Source organism: Schistocerca gregaria, chromosome 1 (genome assembly GCF_023897955.1).
Source record: "Schistocerca gregaria isolate iqSchGreg1 chromosome 1, iqSchGreg1.2, whole genome shotgun sequence".
Taxonomy (NCBI): domain Eukaryota; kingdom Metazoa; phylum Arthropoda; class Insecta; order Orthoptera; family Acrididae; genus Schistocerca; species Schistocerca gregaria.
Genome location: NC_064920.1, coordinates 741261188 through 741285234, shown reverse-complemented (window position 1 = coordinate 741285234; position 24047 = coordinate 741261188).

Below are 24047 nucleotides of genomic sequence, written 5' to 3'. Positions count from 1 at the left end.
TTAGAACTACTTAAACCTAACTAACCTAAGGACATCACACAACACCCAGCCATCACGAGGCAGAGAAAATCCCTGACCCCGCCGGTAACCGAACCCGGGAACCCGGGCGTGGGAAGCGAGAACGCTACCGCACGACCACGAGATGCGGGCAAGCTGTAAGGCTAAAAGATGTCTAAGATAATGTATATTACTGACGATGTGAGGTTCACAAGAGATGGTATAGTGAACATTAACAAAATAAGCAAATGTGGGTTGACAATTATCCCCATCCAATGCACCGCTGTTTCTCAGTCCAGACGTTCACGTCGATAGATTAATAGGGCTCCACAGATAATAACTGGGCTCATTATGAGGGATTCTTAGAATGAGGTTTTTCGCTCTGCTGCGGAGTGTGCGCTGAAATGAAACTTCCTGGCAGAACAAAATTGTGTGCCGGACCGAGATTCGAACACGGGACCTTTGCCTTTCGCGGGCACGTTCTCTACAATCTGAGCTACCCAAGCAGGACTCACGCTCCGTCCTCACAGCTTTACTTCCGCCAGTACCTCGTCTCCTACTTTCTAAACTTTACAGAAGCTCTCCTGCAAACCTCGCAGAACTAGCACTCCTGGAAGATATGGCGGAGACATGGCTTAACCACTGCCTGAGGGATGTTTCCAGAATGAGATTTTCACTATGCAGCGGAGTGTGCGCTGATATGAAACTTCCTCGCAGATTAAAACTGTGTGCCGGACCGAGACTCGAACTCGGGACCTTTGCCTTTCGCGAGCAGGTTCTCTACAATCTGAGCTACCGAAGCACGACTGACGCCCCGTCCTCACATCTTTTCTGACAGATGGTAGAGCACTTGCCCGCGAAAGGCAAACGTCCCGAGTTCGAGACTCGGTCCGGCACAAAGTTTTAATCTGCCAGGAAGTTTCATATCAGCGCACACTCCGCTGCAGAGTGAATATCTCTTCTGGAAACATCCCCCAGGCTGTGGCTTAGCCATGTCTCCGCTATATCCTTTCTGCCAGGAGTGCTAGTTCTGCAAGATTCGCAGGAGAGCTTCTGTGAAGTTTGGAAAGTAGGAGACGAGGTACTGGATGAAGTAAAGCTGTGAGGACGGGGCGTGAGTCGTGATTGGGTAGCTCAGATGGTAGAGCACTTGCCCGCAAAAGGCAAAGTTCGTGAGTTCGAGTCTCGGTCCGGCACACAGTTTTAATTTGCCAGGAAGTTTCATGAGGGCTTCGTGATTAACATATATACTACGTTTCTGGAGTAAGTGTGAGCAGACACTAAAGATGTGGTTTACGAACGATTCGGTACCAGCATATTTTTGCAGCAATGTGCCTGAAATGCTGACATTTGAGTGCCACTGGATCTATCAGGGTGACTCTGTAACCCGTCCTCTTCGTTCCCAAATGCTAAATCCAGTGGACTTCCGCTTATGGGAACACTCGAAGCTAATGGTGTACTTCACTCCAGTTGACGATGTGCAACCGTTTTCACTAATCACTAGCACACAGAAAAACTTGGGTGGTGCCTATTCGTTCCCGGTCTGATACATCTAATTTTTGTTCCGTAAATACCGTTAACCATAACTGCAGTCATGCTTCTGCCGCTCGGCTTTACTGGTTGCCGACTGCAGGGGTGCTGTCAGTGCTTGTAAGGCTCAAGCCATCTTTCCCTATATATTAATCTTATCTATTCCGTTCGTAAAAGTTTACATATGAAATAGTAAACGTCACTTGGGAGGCTCGGTCTGTGCAGTCGGCGGTATGCCACAGCAGGGGTGAGGACTGATATCTCCGCAGAGATGCATTCAGAAGGGAAGGGGCTAACCTCCAGCATTAGACTTAATGACCTCTGGTCAGCCTGGACATAGTTAGTCTGCCGACCAGGATTACTCTTCTGGATGCCGTTCCGGTGGATCCGCAAGTTGTTCTTTTTTCGTGAGCTGGAGGAAGCCAGTGCACGCCGTACAGGTCCGGCTAAAAACGTGAGGCTAAAGAACAGTTGACAGATTCGCTGGTAGCAAGTAAATGGCCATTTGAGGACAGGGCCAAAGTCGATCAAAGCATGCTTCGCAGAGAGCATTGTGCTCAGCCCAGTGACTTCTCGGAAGACAGGTGGAACGGAAGCAGTTTTTAAGGATTCCTACCTCCTGCTGCTCTAACGGAAGCGCAGCTATTCACCTTTGTTTACTGCGTTTTCGGTCTCCTGAAGAAAGCAAGTTACATCAGCCCGAGGCCATCCACAGTGGTGTTACAATTTCTTCGACCAACATTCGGACGATGGTATTACTGGGCGTTCTTAAAAAATACTGGAGAGGGGGAGAGTAGGAAATGACTTTCTGGAAAATCAGTTGGTTCATTTGGGGGAGGGAAAGTCGATCAGGATGAGTCTACTTTTGTACTATTCTTGCCTAATAACACCTAATTTATTGCTAAGCAAGTTTAGAAAGATTCCCATTACTCCAGAAATTAGGTAGCTTGTTGGGCCAAGAAGTGGTGAAGATCAAACTCGCCACAATCGCCGTCGTAAACCAAATTACGTTAGGTGCATGAAAAATCCCCATGCTGTCAAAAATTTTATCACACGCCCTGAAAAAACATGAAGGCAAATTTTCGCTCCCTGTGAATTGGTAAAAGGCCAGAATGCTGAATAAATTCAGACCCAAGGACAATTGGAGTGGCTGATCCACATGCCACGTTAAAACTGAACTTGCAAGTCAAATCACAACTTCTCAGTTAAAAATATAATGCACTTTGTTGGTTTGGGCGCTTCGCAGATCCAGGCAGTTGGACCTAATGCATTCAATTTACACATGACAAGAGTGCCAGCATATCAGGCTTCTCTAACCAACGAGATGGAACCGTCAGAATTCAGGAGTTCACGAACTGTTTCCCCAGTGCTACTCGCACAAGTTAAGGGCACACAGAGAGTTGAAACATCGACTGTTCTATAACGCAACACAAATTACAAAATGATGGATTTAATTCCTACTCCAAATTTTTCTTTTGTTTCCTTTACTATTTGAGTACCCACAATCTTTAATTTCTTGTTTCAACAAGTATTGGATAACGAATTGTATGAAAGTACACTACTTGCGGGTGCAAAATCACATGGAGGGAAACAAGTGTGTAAGTATGAGCAAAAGCAGATTCAGAGAGAATACTGCAAGTGCTGCACTTTCAACTCACCTGCACAGACGTCCCTCCAGGACTGTTGTCTGTACTGAATTCTCGTTGGACAAAGGTGTCTCCACCTTTGGGTGGTGCAGTAGGCCATGCACCCCTTCCATGTAGGCCCTTCCAGCCTCCACCACGCAGGATCTTGTGTGACCATATATGGTCACTGCCAGCAAATTGCCATGCCTCTAGGCTCTTCACATGAGTTCATGTGATACACCGAGTCTACACAACATTTCTGGCAAATGCCCAAACCGACACCCTTACTGTGGTAACTCCTTTGTATGAGTACTTTCAAGAAAATTTATTCGTTCTGGGTATTGTTCTATTGCCTTTAAGCATTAAATTTTTCAAAATATGTGACAGTATACCTGGCATCTCATCCCAAACCCCTGGATCGATTCATCCACATTTTGCATATAAACAGTGAATTCCTTGGGTATCAACACTGGGTTTTATAACATCCTAGCTCCAATAGGAGCGAAAATAAGTGCAAATCCGTGTTTTTTTAGCTCCAACATAGGCTGCTCTGCAATTCCCGATGTATTGTGTGCGAACAATATCAGACAGCCTTATCGACCTGCTTTGCAGAATAGCCTACACACCAGGGACAGGAAACCGTTTTCGAACCCTGACATGTAGGCTGCCTTCCATGGCAGGTATGTTCGGTTCAAGTAGTATCAGCTTTCCTTATCAACCTGCAAATTGGGAGCAATAAAATGGATGCTCTGCTCTACAGGAATGTTGTGGTAGTACTATCAGCCAACTATATCAGTCGGTTTTTCTGGAGTTACACAACATGTGGATGGGCATGGCTGAGCAGAGATAGGGAGCAAAGGACATGAATAGTGAAAGAAAGGGGAGGATGAAGCGAACAGGGAAAGGGGGAAAGAGGAGATGGACAGATTGACAGAAAGGGAGGGCCGAGAAGATGATGGAGTGAAGGAGGAGGAGGGTGTCGTCAGAGAGAGGGAGGAGGACGAGATGGCCAGATAGGGTGAGGGATAATGAGGAGGTAGTATCAGTATGGTTCGTTGATTGGTTAGAGAGGTTCCATTCCTTCTTTTGCAAGTTACCTCTCATTTTCATCAATTTTATTAATGTTCTACGTCATTACGCGATGGTAACAGACCTAATAAGGTTATTGTAATGAGAGTATTTGTACTGAGAGCTCAAAAATACTGTTCACGTGATTCCTATGCATGTTGGTTACTTCCCTGGGTGTCCTGTGTGAGGTGAGCAGCGGAGGGCGTGGCACACTGCATTTCCAGTTCGGGGCTGCACTTCCCCGATTTCTGAGTGGTTTGTACAATGGGCTTAAGCACTTGGCGGAACGACTGACGTCGGTCGAGTTTCGCCTGTTGTAAGCAGGGCGAAACGACCTGCGAGACGTCTGAGTGTCGCTGCAGTTTATGTGTTTACCATTCCTGCGCGTCCGGAACCAAGACTCCTGGCACCGACTGACTGCATTGTCCTCTTGATTTTGAGAATATTTGTGGACTGTGCACTGCTAGGTGCAACTGTCTGGCGCCGGATTTTAGTTAGTCTAGGAAGGTTGTTTTCGTAGCTGGTCAAATGGCAAATTCAGTGCTCTCAGCTGGATAGCAGAGGCCTGACTGGTCAACTTAAACTGGGGCCAGTTGACGTCTTAAAGCCCTGCTCGAAATTGGAGGGAACGGTCGCTACTGGTGCGAATGATGTTCTGAGACAGTGTAGGGGAATTTTGGAAACAGCACTGAAGGCTGATTTGCAGTTTTCTAGGAGAGTAGGGAGTTGAGCAATGTTGGCTTCGTTCTTGCGTTGCGCGGGCGCAGAGAACTCGGGATCTGATATTCGTCGGAGTCGGATGGCCTTGCGACTTAGTAGCACTTTTCGGCAGAACTCGGAATTCTCGGACAGCCTTCGAGGCTTCACAGCAGAAGTCTGTGCCTGCATCATCAGAACACTGCCTACCGACGACCTGCTACAGAAATCAAGATCGGTAAAGTATTTTGCGGCTCCGGCGATGTAGGACCTATCATTTTTATTCTGAAGCCCTCAGAAGCACGCGCGCTTGCTTTGCTACCAGTCCACCTTGCTTGTGTCTCCATATGATCCCATTTTAGCACTCACTACTAATCGCAATACCGCAGTATACTCTTGAGAGTAATATTTGATTCATTAGGACGTCCAGTCATTATCGTCAAGTTATTGCGTCACAGAGAGTAGGAAACCCTTGGTCTCGAGCCACCTCTTATCCTCATAATAGTTCAGTATACCCTATCCTTTAAACTACTGTTTGCGTTGATAATCATGTGCCTTTATGCTATGATGTATAATAAATCTCATTGTAATATTTAATCCACATATCATTTCGTAGATATATGCAGAATCTCAGTGCCTGTTTTTAATTATGATAAAGTTGTCTTTTTTTATCTGAGTAGATTACAATTTTTATTAAATTATTGTCAGTGTGCACTCCTTATTTTACCACCTAGCAGGATCACCATCATTTCCTTACATTACCGTTATGTGCATGTGCATGTCTCGTTCTCATGCAAAATTCGTCAGAATTAAAGACGTAAAAACTCTTCTCTACCTCGCAGCTTGATTTGAAGGAGGGACTAAACAGCGAGGTCATCGGCCCCATTGGATTAGGGTTGGGGAGAAAATTGGCCATGCCCTTTCAAAGAAACCATTCTGGCACTTGTCTGAAGCGATTTACGGAAATCACTGAAAACCTAAATCAGGATGTCCAGATGAAAGTTTGAGCCATCGTCCTTCCGGATGCGAATCCAGTGTGCTAACCAATGCGCCATGTCACTCAGTAGTATCAGCATGCCTTGGAAGAGTTGTAGGTGTAAATGCCCACAGTGGGATATGATCGATACTGTGAGATGGAGGAGAATGAGGTTGACAGTGTGCAGGAGAATGAGACGGAGAGACAGAGAGCGTAGAGGAGACAGGCATGGAAAGGAGCAAGGAGGGGATGAACAGGAAGATGAGAAGGACAGAGAGGGTAGGTGGAGTTGGAAAAACAAGGAGAGGAGCAGGAGGTGGACAGAGGGAGTGTGTAGGAGAGTGAGACGGGCAAAGAGAGAGCAGCAGGGTAGATGGGGGGAGGAAGAGATGGACACAGATGGGAGGGAGGGGGAGAACGAGATGTGAAGTCGTGGGAAAAGACCCAGAAGCAGCTTGTAATCGCACGTTTGCAATTACCTTGAAAACCCGCGTTTACTTGTACGTTATCGCCTCTCTCATCCTTGTACTTTCACCTGAGTCACCTTTCGCTATTAGTTGTGATACATCCTAGATATTTTAGTAGTTTTACAACTGGAAGCCCAGAATTTGTTGCCGACTGCCGAGCCGAGAGTACGCTCCGCCTCTGTGAGCAGTCTGTTAGCTCGCTAAAGTCTGACCGCAAATGAGCGAGCTGGGCCGCAGCCTGTGGCCGGCCATGTTTTTAGTTTTAAGCCTGTAAGCTGCTCCGCTGCCGGCTTTTGTTTATATCGCAGTGACGCACGCATCTGCGCGAGGCCCGGCCGCGTTGTAGGCTCTTACGGCGCTTTAAATATAATTAGACAAATGTAGCGCGGCCCTGCAGCGCGCGCACAGCTCGCCGGCGACCTCTGCGGGCCAGCCTTACCACGCCGCGCGCAGTCCACTGTGCCAGGAGGAACTCCAATCTCTGCAGCAAAACCTGAACGTGTCGCTCACAGATTATGTGGGATCACACGTTCGACCACAATGAGAGCAGGTGGTTTCTCAGGCCCACAAGGCCGGAAATTGTGGTGAATCAATTATTTACAGGAAGGAGTTGTGCGACATAGCGCCACTATGAGGATGCAAATCAGCTTGTGGCTATTTAGCTGGCCAGGGTGGCCGAGCGGTTCTCAGCGCTACAGTCTGGAGCCGCGCGACCGCTACGGTGGCAGGTTCGAATCCTGCCTCGAGCTTGGATGTGTGTGATGTCCTTAGGTTAGTTAGGTTTAAGTAGTTCTAAGTTCTAGGGGACTGATGACCATAGAAGTGAAGTCCCATAGTCCTCAGAGCCATTTGAACCTTTTTTTAGCTATATAGGTCGTGAACGTTAGTTACTTTTGAGGAGGGGCGTGGTGAGTTAATGCTAGGCAAGCCTGCCTTTGAGGCGACAAGTACGCCATTATCAACACCTCACTGAGTATGACTGACTGAGGTCGGTTCGATTCCCGGCGGGGTCAGGGACTTTCACTTGCCTCGAGATAGATGGGTGTTTGTGTTGTCCTTATCATTTCATCATCATTTATGAAAGTGGCGAGCTTGGACTGAGCAAAGGTTGGGAATTAGTGTGATCGCTGATAACCGCGCAGTTTAGCGCCCCACAAACCAAATATCATCATCATCATCTGACTGAGGTCGTGTAATACGGCTACGAGAGACTGGATGTTCCTTCCAAGATATTATGGAAAGACATGGCAGGATTGTAGCCACTAAACATGATTGCTTGCAGCTGTGATCACGAGAATGTAAGGTCGCAAGAAGGCCGGTGAGAGGGGAGAACATTGCGTTCAGGCTACGGCTCTGGTGCAGCGTACGGCATCTACAGCAGCTAGTTGAGTTGCACTTGACACCACAGTGACACAAAGAACAGATACCAATCCGTCAATTCAAGGATGCGTGCATTCCACTGACCCCAAATCACCACCATTTGCGAGAGCTCATTGGATGGCAGGGTGGTTGTGTTTCATGGTTAAAATTGGTTCTATATCAACCCCAGTGATGGCCTTTTGTTTGTTAGAAGGAGGTCAGGTGAGAGCCTGCAACCAACCTGTCTGCTAGACACAATGGACCTACACCTGCAGTTACGGTGCAATTTCGTATGACAGCAGGAGCACTCTCGCAGTTCACCCACACACCCTGATGTTCACCCACACACCCCGATTGTAAATTTGTACATCAGTCTGGTGATTCGATCTACTGCTGTCCCACTCGTGAACAGCGTTCCAGTGAGTGTTTTCCATCAGATTACACTCCCACACATACCGCTGTTGTAACTCAACATTCTTTATAGTATGTCGACATGCTGCCTTGGCCTGCTAGATTACCAGATCTGTCTCCAATCGGGCACATACGGGACATCTTCGAACGACAACTCCAGCATCATCCACAACCAGAGTTAACCGTTCCTATATCGACTAATCAAGTGCAACAGACATGGAACTGCACCCCACAAACTGACATTCGGCACGTGGACAACACAGTGCATGGACATTTGCACTGTTACATTTAACATTCTGGCGGCTACACCGGTTATTAATGTACTAGTATTTCACATTTGCAATGGCTTATCTCGCGTTTACATTAACGTGTGATCATGCAATGTTAATCACTTAACTATTTTACCGAGATAAAAGTATTCTCGAAATTTCATTACTCTGCATTAATAATTTTTGACGTTGCATATCTTCCGTCGGTGTATAACAGATACATCATCTTGGTTTTTTGGAAACCGTTTAGCGCCGGCCGGAGTGGCCGAGCGGTTCTAGGCGCTACAGCCTGGAACCGCGCGACCGGGACGGTCGCAGGTTCGAATCCTGCCTCGGGCATGGATGTGTGTGATGTCCTTAGGTTAGTTAGGTTTAAGTAGTTCTAAGTTCTAGGGAACTGATGACCTCAGAAGTTAAGTCCCATAGTGCTCAGAGCCATTTGAACCATTGAAGGGTCCTTCGTTCCAGTTTGCAGCACCCCTCTACTTATCTAAGCGTACAACAGCGAATTGCTTTGTAGTACGAAGCTGCGACTCAAAACAGTGGTCTTTCCCGCCAGATGGAACATAAATCAAATTTCAATGATGACACACAAATGTATTTTCTTCAGCTTAAGCTATGCCCATACATCCGTGAGGGAAAGGTCAAAATTTCTCAACGCGACACCAGTGGCGTCTTGGAGCATTGACGACAGCACCATATGACGATGCCCAACGTTCTATCCATGAAGTGTTGTGGGCCCTGCTTACTGTCACCCGGCAGCAAACCCAACAAGTTTATTTGCAACAGGTCCGTCACGAGGGCCTTAAACGTCACATATTGTACGTTATTGTGTGCCTCTGCAGGAATCCATTCTTCTGAGGACTGTGAACAGCCTTAATGGTTCAAATGGCTCTGAGCACTATGGGACTTAACTGCTGTGGTCATCAGTCCGCTAGAACGTAGAACTACTTAAACCTAACTAACCTAAGGACATCACACACATCCATGCCCGAGGCAGGATTCGAACCTGCGGCCGTAGAACAGCTTTAATGTCGAAGGCTCTATCTAGAGCCAAAATGCTGGTAAGGCATTCTAATTTCATTAAGAACAATTTCTGAATTGCTTCTGTAATAATTTTTTCGTTCCTAAAACCAATCTTCATACAGCACGTCTTCAGTTTCCTTTCCATTCTTTTGTATACTTTTATGGTTAGCAGTTTGCAAGCGTAACATCCGACACTAATTGCTCTATAACGTTCATATTTATCCGCACATTCAATCTTCGGTAAACTGACCAAAACTTGTTTCTGTAAATTTGATTTTAAACTAAAATGTTCCACAAATAATGCTGTCACTTAAGAGTTAGCTAAATTTTATGTTCCCTCCCAATCTCGGTAAAGATACAACCTTTGAAAGTGTCCAATAAATTGCAACCACTCGATATTACCTTGGAAGTAATTTATTCAAGTACGTGCGAATGTTAAACACCCGTTTAGAGAGACTTGCAATAGCTACGATATTTATTCTACTGCACATGTCGTTTACAGCACACATAAATATGTGAAACATTTAGCGAGACATCGAACAAGCTCAACTCTTAGGCACTCCATACTTCCACAGATAACTTGCATGACGCATTGGACCTCTCATTTGCATCGGCCGACCAATTTGTACAAAATGCGTTTGTTATATTCCATAGTCGTGAATGTTACGACTATTCGTCGGGAGAGTGCGAGAATAATGTGACAGAGCACTGAAAGACATAAGCAAAATAAGAATCCTGGAGTAGACGAAATTACCACCGAATCAAAGCAAGGACTTTGGAGTAGATGAAATTCCTACCGCATTATTCAGATTCTTCGGAGAGCCACCCATGACTGAACTATGCAACCTGGTATGCAGCACGTATGAGACAAGCGGAATACCATAATCTTCACGAAGAAGGCAACAGTTTCTTTTCCACAAAAGGCAAATGCTTACAACTGTCAATATTACCGAACTGTAAGTGCAATAAAGCAGAGTAGCACAATATTAACACGAATTATTGACAGAAGAATGCAAGAACTGATGGAAGCCAATCTCGGGAAAGAACAGTTTGGGTTCCGGGTAAATGTAGGAACATGCGAGGCAAATGTCTTGCGTTATAAGACAGGTTGAAAAAAAAAGGCAAATGTATATTTATAGCATTTGCGGATTTAGAAAAATCGTTTGACAATCGTGACTCAAATTTAGTTATTGAAATTCTGAATGTAGTTGGGGCGAAATAGAGGAAGCGACTGCTATTAAAAGAGTTGAGCGTCATGAAGAAGGGAGTGAGACCGGGTTGTAGTCTATCTGACGTTATTCAATCTATACGTACATCAAGCACTAAAGGAAATCAAGGATAATTTTGGAAAATAAATTGCAGTTCATGGGGAAGAAATAAAATCTTTGAGATCTGCCGATGACATTTTAATACTGCCAGAGGTGGCAAAGGACTTCGAAGAGCAGTTGAACGGAATGGACAGTGTCTTGCAAAGAGATTACGATATGAATACCGAATAAACTAAAAACAAGGGTTATGGAATGTAGTCAGGTCAAAGCAGGTGATGGTGAGGGAATTAGACTAGGAACGGGAACAATAAAAGTAGATCACTTTAGCTATTTAGGCAACAAAATAACTGAGAATGGCCGAAGCAGAGACAGTGTAAAATTCAGAGTAACTACAGCAAGAACAGGACTTCTGAAAAAAAGGGATTTGTTAACATCCACAAGTAATATAAGTTTAACGGAAGCAAGTCTTTTATGATGTACGAAGTGTAGCGTTGTGCGCAAGTGAAATGTGGATAATAAACAATTCAGAGGAGAAGGGAATAGAAGCTTTTGTGATGCTACAGAATATTGCTGCGGATTAGGTAGGTGGACTCAATAACTGAATCGAATTTGGGAAAAAAGTAATTTATGGCACAATTGGACTAAAAGGACGAGCAGATTAATAGTATACATTCTGAAGTCTCGAGGTACAGACAAGCGTGGGGAAGCGAAACGGGAGGTGGCTAAAAATTATCGAGTAAGTTCTAGGAATGAATACAGTAAACAGATTAAAGTGGATGTAGGTAGCAGTAGTTATTCAAAGATGAAGAGGCTTTCATATGTCAGGCGGGCGGGGAGCTGCATCAAATCACTCTTCTTACTAAAGACAGTCAGTAACAAAATTAATTAGCATTAATTAGGTTATCGGTTGCAGGAAGGACAACTGGTAAGGAGAAGAGTCCCTGCGCCAAGTGAGAGTGGTGGCCTCATACTCTCCCACAAGTCGCCCTGAGGGAGCAAAAATTAGATATGAACAGTGTTTTGTTTTAGATTACATAACAGTGTTGTTTTAGATTACGATTTTGTCGATCGTTGTTGTATTGTTTCCCTTTTATTTTTTTAAATTTATTTTTTATTTTATTTATTTATTTATTTATTTTGTTCAGCGCAGAACTGGATATTTTTTTAATTCTAGAAGTGAACGTGATTCACACAGTTGTTGTTTGTGCAAAATGTGGCACGTTTCACTACTTAAAACTCACATAATCTAATAGTACTGCAAAACAGGTGGCTGTTGAAAGTTTTGTGTGCAGAACATGGCATATACGCGAAACCACAGCATGGGACGAAAGAAATGTGATCCAAGTGCTCCAGTCTCTTCCTATCTCGAAGTTCTTCTATAAATAGTTACCAGGATCCTGTATTGCACATGAAAATGTGAGACAAGGAAGAGTGTCGGAGGTCTATATGTATGTGAGCATCGAAAGCAAACTGGTCGTGCCCAAACCGGCTTGCCTGACATTCATAAAAAACCACAATTAATCACCAGCCGAAACATCCACCGGTCCAGTTCCGTTTTCATTACACATCCCAGATATATCATGGCGAGATCTCTTAGCAGTCAACTTATTTTTATTCACACTTTCCAGTTCGAGGCTAACGGCTAAAATACACAATATGTAGTCACGACGTAAAATATAGTAACACTTCTCATTCCAATTTCGCATCCCTCATTAAAGCGCTAATAGCTACGCTTTATTCTTAATATCTTTAACTGCTCCAAGTCAAAACATATTACTAGATACTTACAACTGGGGTGGAAATAAGTGGTTTAATTTATCTCTGGAAATTGGAGAGCTATGGCCAAGATGTCAATTATTTTGGAACCACATGATTTAACGAGTTCTCAACGGAACATTTTCTACAGTATTTACCGAAAAAAATGTGTGACCCTTTCCCCGTTCACGGGCTGTACGATTATGTCACATCTATACATTCATACTCTACGGAGTCTGGTTGAATGCCTGTTGAAGCTAATGTTCGTTTTACGTTGACTAGTAATACATGTTTCTCAAGTTTACATTCCCCTGTTGGTGAACGTGGCCTCAGCAGCAACTAATACTTTCCGTATAAAATTGTTGGCTCAAAATGGCTCTGAGTACTATGGGACTTAACATCTGAGGTCATCAGTCCCCTAGAACTTAGAACCTAACTAACCTAAGGACGTCACACACATCCATGCCCGAGGCAGGATTCTAACCTGCGACCGTAGCTGTCTCGTGGTTCCAGACTGAAGCGCCTAGAACCGCAAGGCCACAACGACCGGCACAAAATTGTTGTCTTGTTGGAGAACCCACTGATAGTATTCAAAAGGATGTTGAAAAGTAGCGCCATGTAGTTGTTGATATAGAGAAATATGGAATGTTTGATATTTATGAAGAATACCCAGTATACCTCTTGGTTAATACCAATTTCTCTTTATACTTTACGAGAAGGGACATTTGGACTTATTGCAGCACCTGCAAGAACCCCTGCTTTTGCAGCTCCCTTGGTAGCAGTCTCGGTCGCGTGTGTCTTCTGTAAACGAAATTTCCTATCTTGTGAAGTGTTTTGATGGTATACAAGAAGGAGGGACGTCGGACAGTCTACTGAACCGCTTGGCGTACTATTCTATTGATGTAGAGGTATTTCGGTGACATTCGGCACGAATTAAGAGGACATCGATCAACTCATCATAGTTGTTGTTGTCTGAATACTGGGTTGATGCGGCTCTCCACGCTAGTTGCAGCGGCGCGGTTATAATGTTCCTCTTACAGAAAATCTCCACTTACCTTGCATCGAATTTCTTCTTCTGCATCCCAGTTCACACCCCTGACCTGTCAGAAAATGAGTAGCCGCACTACACGACTCTACAGGTTGAATTTGTATCAATTTAACTGATCTATCAAACAACAGATAATCTGTAAGTGAAAACTTTAATATATTGTTACTTGTTTGACATAAACACACCGTCATGTCCGCGTTAATCTTAAGGTACAGTCTCATCATTCGATCACAGTCACAGTCATTGGTAACAGACAGCTTATGGTATCGAGCCAAACAAAACACCTTTACCAAAAAAGATTACAAAACGTACCATCTGTGACAAAATGATCGCTCAAATATTACTTTACTCGATCTGAGCGTTCTATTGTTGGTTCCATCTTCCATAATATGCCACGCGGATTTCATCTAACGCAAAAGTCATAGTTTACACATATAATCCGGAAGTTCGGGTGTTCGCCTTTCTTATTGGCTCACATTCACTGTGTGGCATTCCACAGTCAAGTTTAACCTGCAGTTAAGAAACTTATTAATCTACTCAGAGCTCCTTATACAAGCGTCTGAAGATGATGACGGCTGAACTCAGAACTGTCCCGGAGTTTAGAATGCGGTTCCCTTTGTCCACAAAATACGCACTAAAATCCCCTCCTCTCACCGGATGAGAAACATTACAGCCAGTGATCTGTCAGTATAAAATTGCACAGTCAATCAACCAATTACAAAACCCACAATTATCAAAATATCTTGTTTCCCCTGTCCCATAAACAGGGTAGTTACACTTAAAAAATTTCCTGTGAAAGTGTGGATCGTTCTCTCTATACAGCCACAGTTGTCACACTAACGTATATTAGACTTAACAGTCTTCATTTATTTAGTACATTGCACTCACACAATCATTCACACACACACTATCGCTGCCACTACAGTGTCTCTTGCATTGGGATCATAAATATGTATACGAGACTCTAGGAAGCTTAGTGGTGCATACAGTCATTTTTTGGTCAAATGTTGCAACGGCGTGAAAAGAAGACTCTCTAGAAATTTTTGTCCAAATTCCCGTAGCCAAATGAAGAGTAACAAATGGACAAATAGAGTATCAAATTGACCAGCGTGCAGTCTTGTTCGGAAAATAATTAATAGCTCCAATGTATTCTGGGTAATAAAGAGTAGCTGTTGTCAGCTAAACAAATGAAGAGTCAAATCACACCATAAACTGAAGCTTCTCAGCTTCCTCTTGATTTTCACAGGACTCTTCATAATGAGAGAGTACCGATCCACAATTAAATAAGTACGCAAGTGACAGCACGTCCCACCTAATAAGTTCCAGAAGGCCGCTTCAAACAATGGGGTTCTTACGGGGCACATACATAGGGTTCTATTTGTGATGGAAAGGTAGAGTCAAGTGTTTTGGATATTCCGGTCTGTATGCCCAACAGAAGGCTCGACTTAATGTCACTACCCTACATTACCACACCTTCCTTAGGCAAATGGAGCAAATAGTGGGCCTTAAGGGGCTTTTGGAGGCGCTATTAGTTCATAAGCGGTTCCTCAAAATAACCGAAGAAATTTTTAACGGTTTTTCGAACCATATCAAGACCCGGATTCCAAGATGGCTATACACAGACAATGCTTTAAATTTTTTACGATATATTCCAATGTCGAACACACTTGAAAATTTTTTAGATACCTTTATCCATTTCTGAGATACGGAGCTTCAAGGTTACCCTTCGTGCACACCTAAAATATGCGCGTAAAATCCGCCGTGAGGCGTAAACGTAGTTTCTAAAGTGACGTATGCTTTAAAGTGTCTCGGTTCTCATCTGAAGGGTTCTGGTAACCAAGTGTAAAGTACTGAAGTACATCCAAAACTTTTTGTGTACGTAAAACCCAGTCTGAGATGTAAAATAATTTTTCCGTTATTCCAATTTCACATAAGTAAACTATCAAACATTACTGACCCATGACGTTTTTTTAACATGAGTGACATGCCCTGCTGTGGCAAGGAAAATAAGGGAACAAGAGGAAAAATACACGAAAAAGAAAAATATGCTCTTATTTAAAAGTCTCTGACAGAAAATTGAGGTACATCTGCCTCATTCTAGCTTCCTCACTTGCTGTTGTTTTGTTGTTGTAGTCTTCAGTCCAGAGACAGGTTTGATGCAGCTTCCCATGCTACTCAATCCTGTGCAAGCTTCTTCATCTCCCAGTACTTACAGCAACCTACATCCTTCTGAATCTGCTTAGTGTATTCATCTCTTGGTCTCCCTCTACGATTCTTACCCTCCACGCTTCCCTCCAATAGTAAATTAGTGATCCCTTGATGTCTCAGAATATGCCCTACCAATCGATCCCTACTTCTAGTCAAGTTGTGCCACAAATTTCTCTTCTCTCCAATTCTACTAAGTATCTCCTGATTAGTTATTTGATCTACGCATCTAATCTTCGTCATTCTTCTGTAGCACCACATTTCGAAAGCTTCTATTCTCTTCTTGTCCAAACTAGTTATCATCCATCTTTCACTTCCATACATGGCTACACTCCGTACAAGTACTTTCAGAAACGACTTCCTGACACTTAAATCTATACTCAATGTTAACAAATTTTTCTTCTTCAGAAACGCTTTCCTTGCCATTGCCAGTCTGCATTTTATATCCTCTCTACTTCGACCATCATCAGTTATTTTGCTCCCCAGTAGCAACTCACTTCCTAATCTAATTCCCGCAGCATAACCACGTCCTTTGCTGTCTCTGGCAGAATTACAATGTCATCAGCGAACCTCAAAGTTTTAATTTCTTCTCCATGGATTTTAATTCCTACTCCAAATTTTTCTTTTGTTTCCTTTACTGCTTGCTCAATGTGGAGATTGAATAACATCGGGGATAGGATACAACCCTGTCTCACTCCCTTCCCAACCACTGCTTCCCTCGACTCTTATAACTGCCGCCTGGTTTCTGTACAAATTATAAATAGCCATTCGCTCTCTGTATTTTACCCCTGCCACCTTCAGAATTTGAAAGAGAGTATTCCAGTCAACACTGTCAAAAGCTTTCTCTAAGTCTATAAATGCTAGAAACGTAGGTTTACCTTTCCTTAATCTATTTTCTAAGATAAATCGTAGGGTCAGCATTGCCTCACGTGTTCCAACATTTCTACGGAATCCAAACTGATCTTCCCCAAGGTCGACTTCTATCAGTGTTTCTATTCGTCTATAAAGAATTCGTGTTAGTATTTTGCAGCCGTGGCTTATTAAACTGATAGTTCGATAATTTTCACATCTGTCAACACCTGCTTTCTTTGGAATTGGAATTATTATATTCTTCTTCCCTCATACATCTTGCTCACTGGATGGTAGAGTTTTGTGAGGCCTGGCTCTCCCAAGGCTGTCAGTAGTTCTAATGAAATGTTGTCTACTCCCGGGACCTTATTTCGAATTAGGTCTTTCAGTGCTCTGTCAAACTCTTCATACAGTATCATATCAACTATTTCATCTTCATCTTCATTCTCTTAATTTCTATAATATTATCCTCAAGAACATCGCCCTGGTATAGATCCTCTATATATTTCTTCCTCCTTCATGCTTTTCCTTCTTTGCATAGAACTGCGTTTCCATCTGAGATCTTGATATTATTGCAAGTGCTTCTCTTTTCTCCAAAGATCTCTTTAATTTTCCTGTAGGCAATATCTATCTTACCCCTAGTGACATGAGCTTCTACATCCTTACATTTGTCCTCTAGCCATCCCTGCTTAGCCATTTTGAACTTCCTGCCTATCTCATTTTTGAGACGTTTGTATTCCTTTTTGCCTGCTTCATTTACTGCATTTTTATATTTTCTCCTTTCTTCAATTAAATTCAATATCTCCTTTGTTACCCAAGGATTTATACTAGCCCTCGTCTTTATAACTACTTGATCCTCTGCAGCCTTCAATATTTCATCTCTCAAAGCTACCCATCTTTCTTCTACTGTATTTCATTCCCCCATTCTTGTCAATCGTTCCCTAATGCTCTCTCTGAAGCTCTCTACAACCTCTTGTTCTTTCACTTTATCCAGGTCCCATCTCCTCAAATTCCCACCTTTTTGCAGTTTCTTCAGTTTTAATCTACAGTTCATAACCAATAGATTGTGGTCAGAGTCCACATCTGCCCCTGGAAATGTCTTACAACTTAAAACCTGGTTCCTAAAACATTATCTTACCATTATATAATCTATCTGAAACCTTTCAGTATCTCCAGGCTTCTTCCATGTATACAACCCCCTTTTATGATTCTTGAACCAAGTGTTAGCAATGATTAAGTTGTGCTCTGTGCAAAATTCTACCAGGCGGCTTCCTCTTTCATTTCTTACCCCCAATCCATATTCACCTACTACGTTTCCTTTTCTCCCTTTTCCTTTTACCGAATTCCAGTCAACCATGACTATTAAATTTTCGTCTCCCTTCACTATCTGAATAATTTCTTTGATTTCATCATACATTTCTTCAATTTCTTCGTCATCTGCAGAGCTAGTTGGCATATAAACTTGTACTACTGTAGTAGGTGTGGGCTTCGTGTCTATCTTCGCCACAATAATGCGTTCACTATGCTGTTTGTAGTAGCTTGCCCGCATTCCTATTTTCCTATGCATTATTAAACCTACTCCTGCATTACCCCTATTTGATTTTGTGTTTATAGCCCTGTGGTCACCTGATCAGAAGTCTTGTTCCTCCTGTGATCGATCTTCACTAATTCCCCCTATATCTAACTTTAACCTATCCATTTCCCTTTTTAAATTTTCTAACCTGCCTTCCCGATTCAGAGATCCGACATTCCACACTCCGATCCGTAGAACGCCAGTTTTCTTTCTCCTGATAACAACGTCCTGAGTAGTCCTCGCCCGGAGATCCAAATGGGGGACTATTTTACTTCCCGAATGTTTTACCCAAGAGGATGCCATCATCATTGAACCATACAGCAAAGCTGCATGCCCTTTGGAAAAATTACGGCCGTAGTTTCCCCTTGGTTTCAGCCGTTCGCAGTACCAGCACAGCAAGGGCGTTTTGGTTACTGTTACAAGGTCAGATCAGTCAATCATCCAGACTTTTGCCCCTGCAACTACCCCTCTTTAGGAACCACACGTTTGTCTAGCCTCTCAACAGATACCCCTCCGTTGTGGTTGCACTTACGGTACGGCTGTCTGTATCACTGAGGCACGCAAGCCTCCCCACAAACGGCAAGGTCCATGGTTCAGTATCTTTAAAAGATTTCGCAGAAATGTTGGTATGCGAAATATTCACATTTTTTGTGCTAAGAGAAAAGGTGCGGCGGCAGTGGGAATGAGTCGAAAAAGTAATCAATACTGGAAGATAGTAAACAGTGGTTGTGATATAGAAGCAGCGAAGGAGATAATGGCAGTGTGAGAGAAACGGAGTTTACGACAATGATGACGAAGAAGACAATGGTAGTGACAGTGAAAAGACAGGAGCAGTGGGAAGAAATGAATGTGATAACAACCTACGAGAGAGCGACAAGGAGACAGTGGCAGTGAGAGGACACAGTAGTAGTAGGACAGGACGAAGGAGGCTGTGGCTGTGAGACACTGACAGAGAGACACAAAGAGGTAATGCCACTGAGTTTGGCTGAGTGAGTGAGAGATAACGAGCGTATGGGAGTAGACAGGTCCCAGTGACTGAAAGCGATGGACTAGTGGGTGAGAGCGAGTTAGTTAGTGGAGCTTGTGGGAGACAGAAGTGCATGTTAGAAAGAGCGCGAAATGTTCACATGCCAAAATTTTTGGGATTTCCGAAGGTGCAGCGGAAGGTAGTACGAAACGGCTGGTAACCCACTTTTCCGTCAGTCTCTTAAACAGGAGCGTATTGACCTTTTTTGAGTTCCAACAGGAATTATTTAAGCTAATATGCTATCTGAACAAAACTTGAAAAAAGAAAAAAATTAAAAAACCGTTCAAATGTTTTGTGAAATGGTTTGTGTAAAGGTAAGAAATAAAACGGATTAGAGGCACATTCGTCGTGGTTTCTAATGATCCTTGACAGGAGGTACGGTAGATGAGGTACCGACTGGGAATTTAAAGATCACTGTTTAACATAGAATGATAGAGTTTTGAAGAGTACTAGAGGATATTAATCTGGCGGTCCCAGTTCACTATACTCCGATTCACGAAGGATGGCGGTTTACCCAGGGTGAAGCACAGACGAGGTTTACTTTGCTGCCGGTTCCAGCAGGTAATTGTAGTACACACATAAACGTGCTTTTTGGTTGAAGAAAATGAAAATTGTGTCTTGCTTGCGTGAGTAGAATTCGTGGGTTACTAACAAATCCAGAGATAACTCACAACAAATTGGATAATTCTGTAAACAGCTCTCGTTAACCACGTTTCAGGTTCGCATTGGTTATGACATTCGCAGCAGAAAATTACCGAGCCCTCTTGGGCTGTCGAAGAATTCGTGACGTATGTGGGCTGAACAAGCATAAACTTGACGAAATCGTTAACAGCTTCTACTACACTGAAGAGCGAAAGAAACTGGTACAACCACCTAATATCGTGTAGGGGCGCCGCTACCACGCAGAAGTGCCACAGCACAACGTGGCACGGACTCGAGTAATGTCTGAAGTAGTGCTGGAGGGAACTGACGTCACGAATCTTGCAGGACGTTCCATAAATCCGTGAGAGTACGAGGGGTTGACATCTCTTCTGAACAGCACGTTGCAAGGCATCCCAGATATACTCAATAATGCTCATATCTGGGAAGTTTGGTGGCCGGCGGAAGTGTTTGAGCTCAGAAGAGTGTTCCTGCAGCCACTCTATAGCAATTCTGGACGTGTGGGGTGTTGCATTGTCCTGTTGGATTGGCTCATGTCCGTCAGAGTGCACAGTGGGCATGAATGGATGCAGGTGATCGGACAGGATGCTTACGCACGTGTCACCTGACAGAGTCGTATCTAGACATATGAGGGATCCCGTATCACTCCAACTGCACACGCCCCACACCATGATAGAGCCTCCACCAGCTTGAACAGTCCCTACTGACAGGTGGGGCCCATGGTTTTATTAGGTTGCCTCCATACCCATTCATGTCCATCCGCTCGATACAATTAGAAATGAGACTCGTCCGTCCAGGCAACTTGATTCCAGTCCAGTGTCGGTGTTGATGAGCCCAGGCGATGCGTTAGGCTCTGTGTCGTGCCGTCATCAAGGGTACACGAGTGGGCCCTCGGCTCCGACACCCCATATCGATAATGTTCCGTTGAACTGTTCGCACGCTGACACTTGTTGATGTCTAGCATTGAAATCTGCAGCAGTTTGCCGAAGGGTTGTACTTATGACACACTGAAAGATTCTTTTCAGTCGTCGTTGGTCCCGTTCGTGCAGGATCTTTTTCCAGCCGTAGCTATGTCGGAGATTTCACGTCTTACCGGATTCCTGATAGTCACGGTACACTCGTGAGATGGTCGTAGGGGAAAATCTACACTTCATCGCTATGTCGGGTATGCTGTGTCCTATCGCTTGTGTGCTGACTATAACACCACGTTCAAACTCACTTGAATCTTGATAACCAGCCATTGTAGCAGCAATAACCGATCTAACAATTGCGTCAGACACTTGTTGCCGACCTCAGCGCCTTATCTACTTGCTTAGATATGTCTGCATTTGAATAAGCTTGCCTATAGCAGTTTCTCTGGAGCTTTAGTGTATAATGTACGAGAATCTCAGTTGCTCTACATTATTTCGGGAATCATTGAAAGATACTCAGTATTAGCAAAATAATTTCATAAGAAATTGACCTTTTTATAAAAAAAATCTTTTTATTGCCGTTTTCGGTAAAGGAATGGAATATGACAGAAAGTCGCTCAAGTCGGTATGATATGCGCTCCGCCATGTACTGTAAGGTAGTTAGAGGATTATTTTTGTAAATGTAGATGTAATTTATGGGCCCTTACTTACGATTCTTCTGAATGATAACAGATTAACAGTGCCTTTTGCAGCCATGAGAATTATAATGCAAAGGAATTCCGTTGCGAGCGGTCGTTGATTTAAATCAATGGCGAAAGTTGAAAATTTGTCCCGGACTGGGATTCGAACTCGGGACTCGTGTTAGTGGCAGATGCGCTGACCTCTGCGCCATTCAGACCCAGTGTTTATTGCACCTTTACCAACTCCTCTAGCATGTTTCCCGTCAAAGCCGTATTCTCAACTTAGCCACGCACTACTAGCGTCGTGCCCGTTGCCCATCATCGTCATTACTCATGGGATTTCGTTGATTCCCGTAAGAGTGCGAGCCTGTTGTGCATCCACATTCCAGAGGTCATGTCCTAAAGAACAGAGCCCACACATACTGATCAGCCACAACATTACGACCATCTACCTTATATCGATATAAAACCTCCAGGCGATAGCAGCGTTATTACCTGGCGAGGAATAACTGTTAGATACGGAGACATGGTGCATGAAGGATCTGTGGGCGTGAGGTCCCTGAGGAAGGCGCACGATCTATCTTGACAGAGCGCAGATTGCAATGGTCCATAGGCTGGGCATGAGGATTTGGGAAACTGCACGACTTGGCGGGTGTTCGAGGAATGCTATGGTGAGGGTCTTCGACACGTGGCGAAACCAAGTTGAAACCTCGTCGAGACCTTGTGGAGTTGGGCGCCCACCTTACATTACATATGTCGGACGTCGTAGGCTGGTCAGACTGGTAAAACAAGACGGACGGCGAACTGTGGCGGAACTTACATCACACGTTACTGCAGACTTTAATGCTGGGCGGAGTAAAAGTGTGTCTGAACACACAGTGCACCGAACACTCCTAATGATAGACCTCCGCAGCTCGTGGCCCATACGTGTCCCATTCTTAACACCACGACATCGACAACTACGACTGAAATGGGCACGTGACTGTCGGCATTGAAACGTTGGCGCAGTGTCAGAGCGTTGAATGGTCTGGTGACTTCATCATGCCGTTGCGAACCGCGAATCCGTCGTCTTCCAGAGGAATAGCTCCTTGACATCCGTACTGTGGCCGGAGACAAACTGGCGGCGGCTGCATTATGCTCTGGGACACCTGCACATGGGCATCCCTGTGTCCAGTGGAACTCGTGCAAGGAAACATGACAGTCAAGGAGTGTCCTACACTGGTTGCAGAACGCGTACACCTCTTCAACACGACCATGTTTCCTGATAGCAGTGCCAATTTTCACGAGGGTAATCACCATGTCACAAGACCAGGATTGTGATGGAGTGGTTCAAGGAACACATTAGTAGTAGGGCGCTGGGGTTGTGAGAGGAATTTTGATATCAAATTGATATGCAAACTAATTAAGTTTGCTACCCCCCCCCCCCCACCCACCCACGCCCAATCTCAGTTCCATCCCTGGATGATGTCATATGTTTCCCTCAGCTTGCACTTAGGTTCTCTGGCCCCTCCCCACGCCTCCCCCTCCCCCACCCATCCTATTAGCGGGGAGTTCGAATTTTGGGGGAATTATGAATTTTGGCGAGAATTTCGAAAAAAAGTCTGGTAATTTCTTGTCCCAGACATGTAACGACATCCCACTCCCACTCCTCTCCACCCGGGAATTGGCGGTAAATTCAAATCGCGATGCCCTTTCTGGGACTCAGACACCAATCACCTGGAAGGAAAGACCAAGTGCACCCCCCTCCCCAACACAATTTTACCACCAGCGGTGCTTGCAATTGGCAGTAGCGAATAGGAACCCAGCATCCGGTCTCGTCGGGGATATACGGCAGGCCCTGCAGCTGTGAAGCCTCTGTTGCAGTCAATCAGCCACCATGAAGCACCAGAAAGGGATCATCCAGCACCACCCAGCCACAGCAGCAAAACAATAGGAAAAAGTTGCGAAAGAGTAAGTACCCCTTGCTGAATGTCTGTGTATACTTTCATGTGTGGAAGATGAAGTATTTGTGCTTCTATCAAAATCTGTAACGGTTTTTCTTCTTTGCTCATCAGTTACTGCGACGTCCTCCGGCATTTCGGGGTCTACAGCAGCGACGTGTCAAAGTACGTCGGAACCTGCAGCAGCACCAGCACCCTGAGATCCTGTCGCGAAATTCGTCAGCTTTATGGAGCAGGACAATGAGCTGTTATTATCGGCTGAAGACACCCAGCCAGCCTGACTCACTGATGTGCACCGGCCGTCCTGATTGCGAGGTGCAAGTTGGTACTGCAAACATTGTAAGCACCATCGTAGAATATTCCAGTGATACTACATGGACAAAGGGAGGATATAGCGGATGAGGAGATACCAATTAAGCATTGCCCAACACTACTGTTCACTTCATTGTTTAATTGAACCATTGATGGTTTGAAAGGTTTACATGTGAGTATAGAAGGAACTGCAGATAGAGACTGGCATGTCGTGATAGAGATCGAGAGTGCACCTATAATGTCAAAGTGCGGTTTACGGAGATGGAATGGAATGAACTGTGTCGTGTAAAAGCCTACGTAAACAACAGTTGACAGCTGGGTAACATCCGAGCCCTCCTCCTTCAGACATTTACTATGCTGCTCTAACTTTGGCATTACAGCATTGTACAGTGACT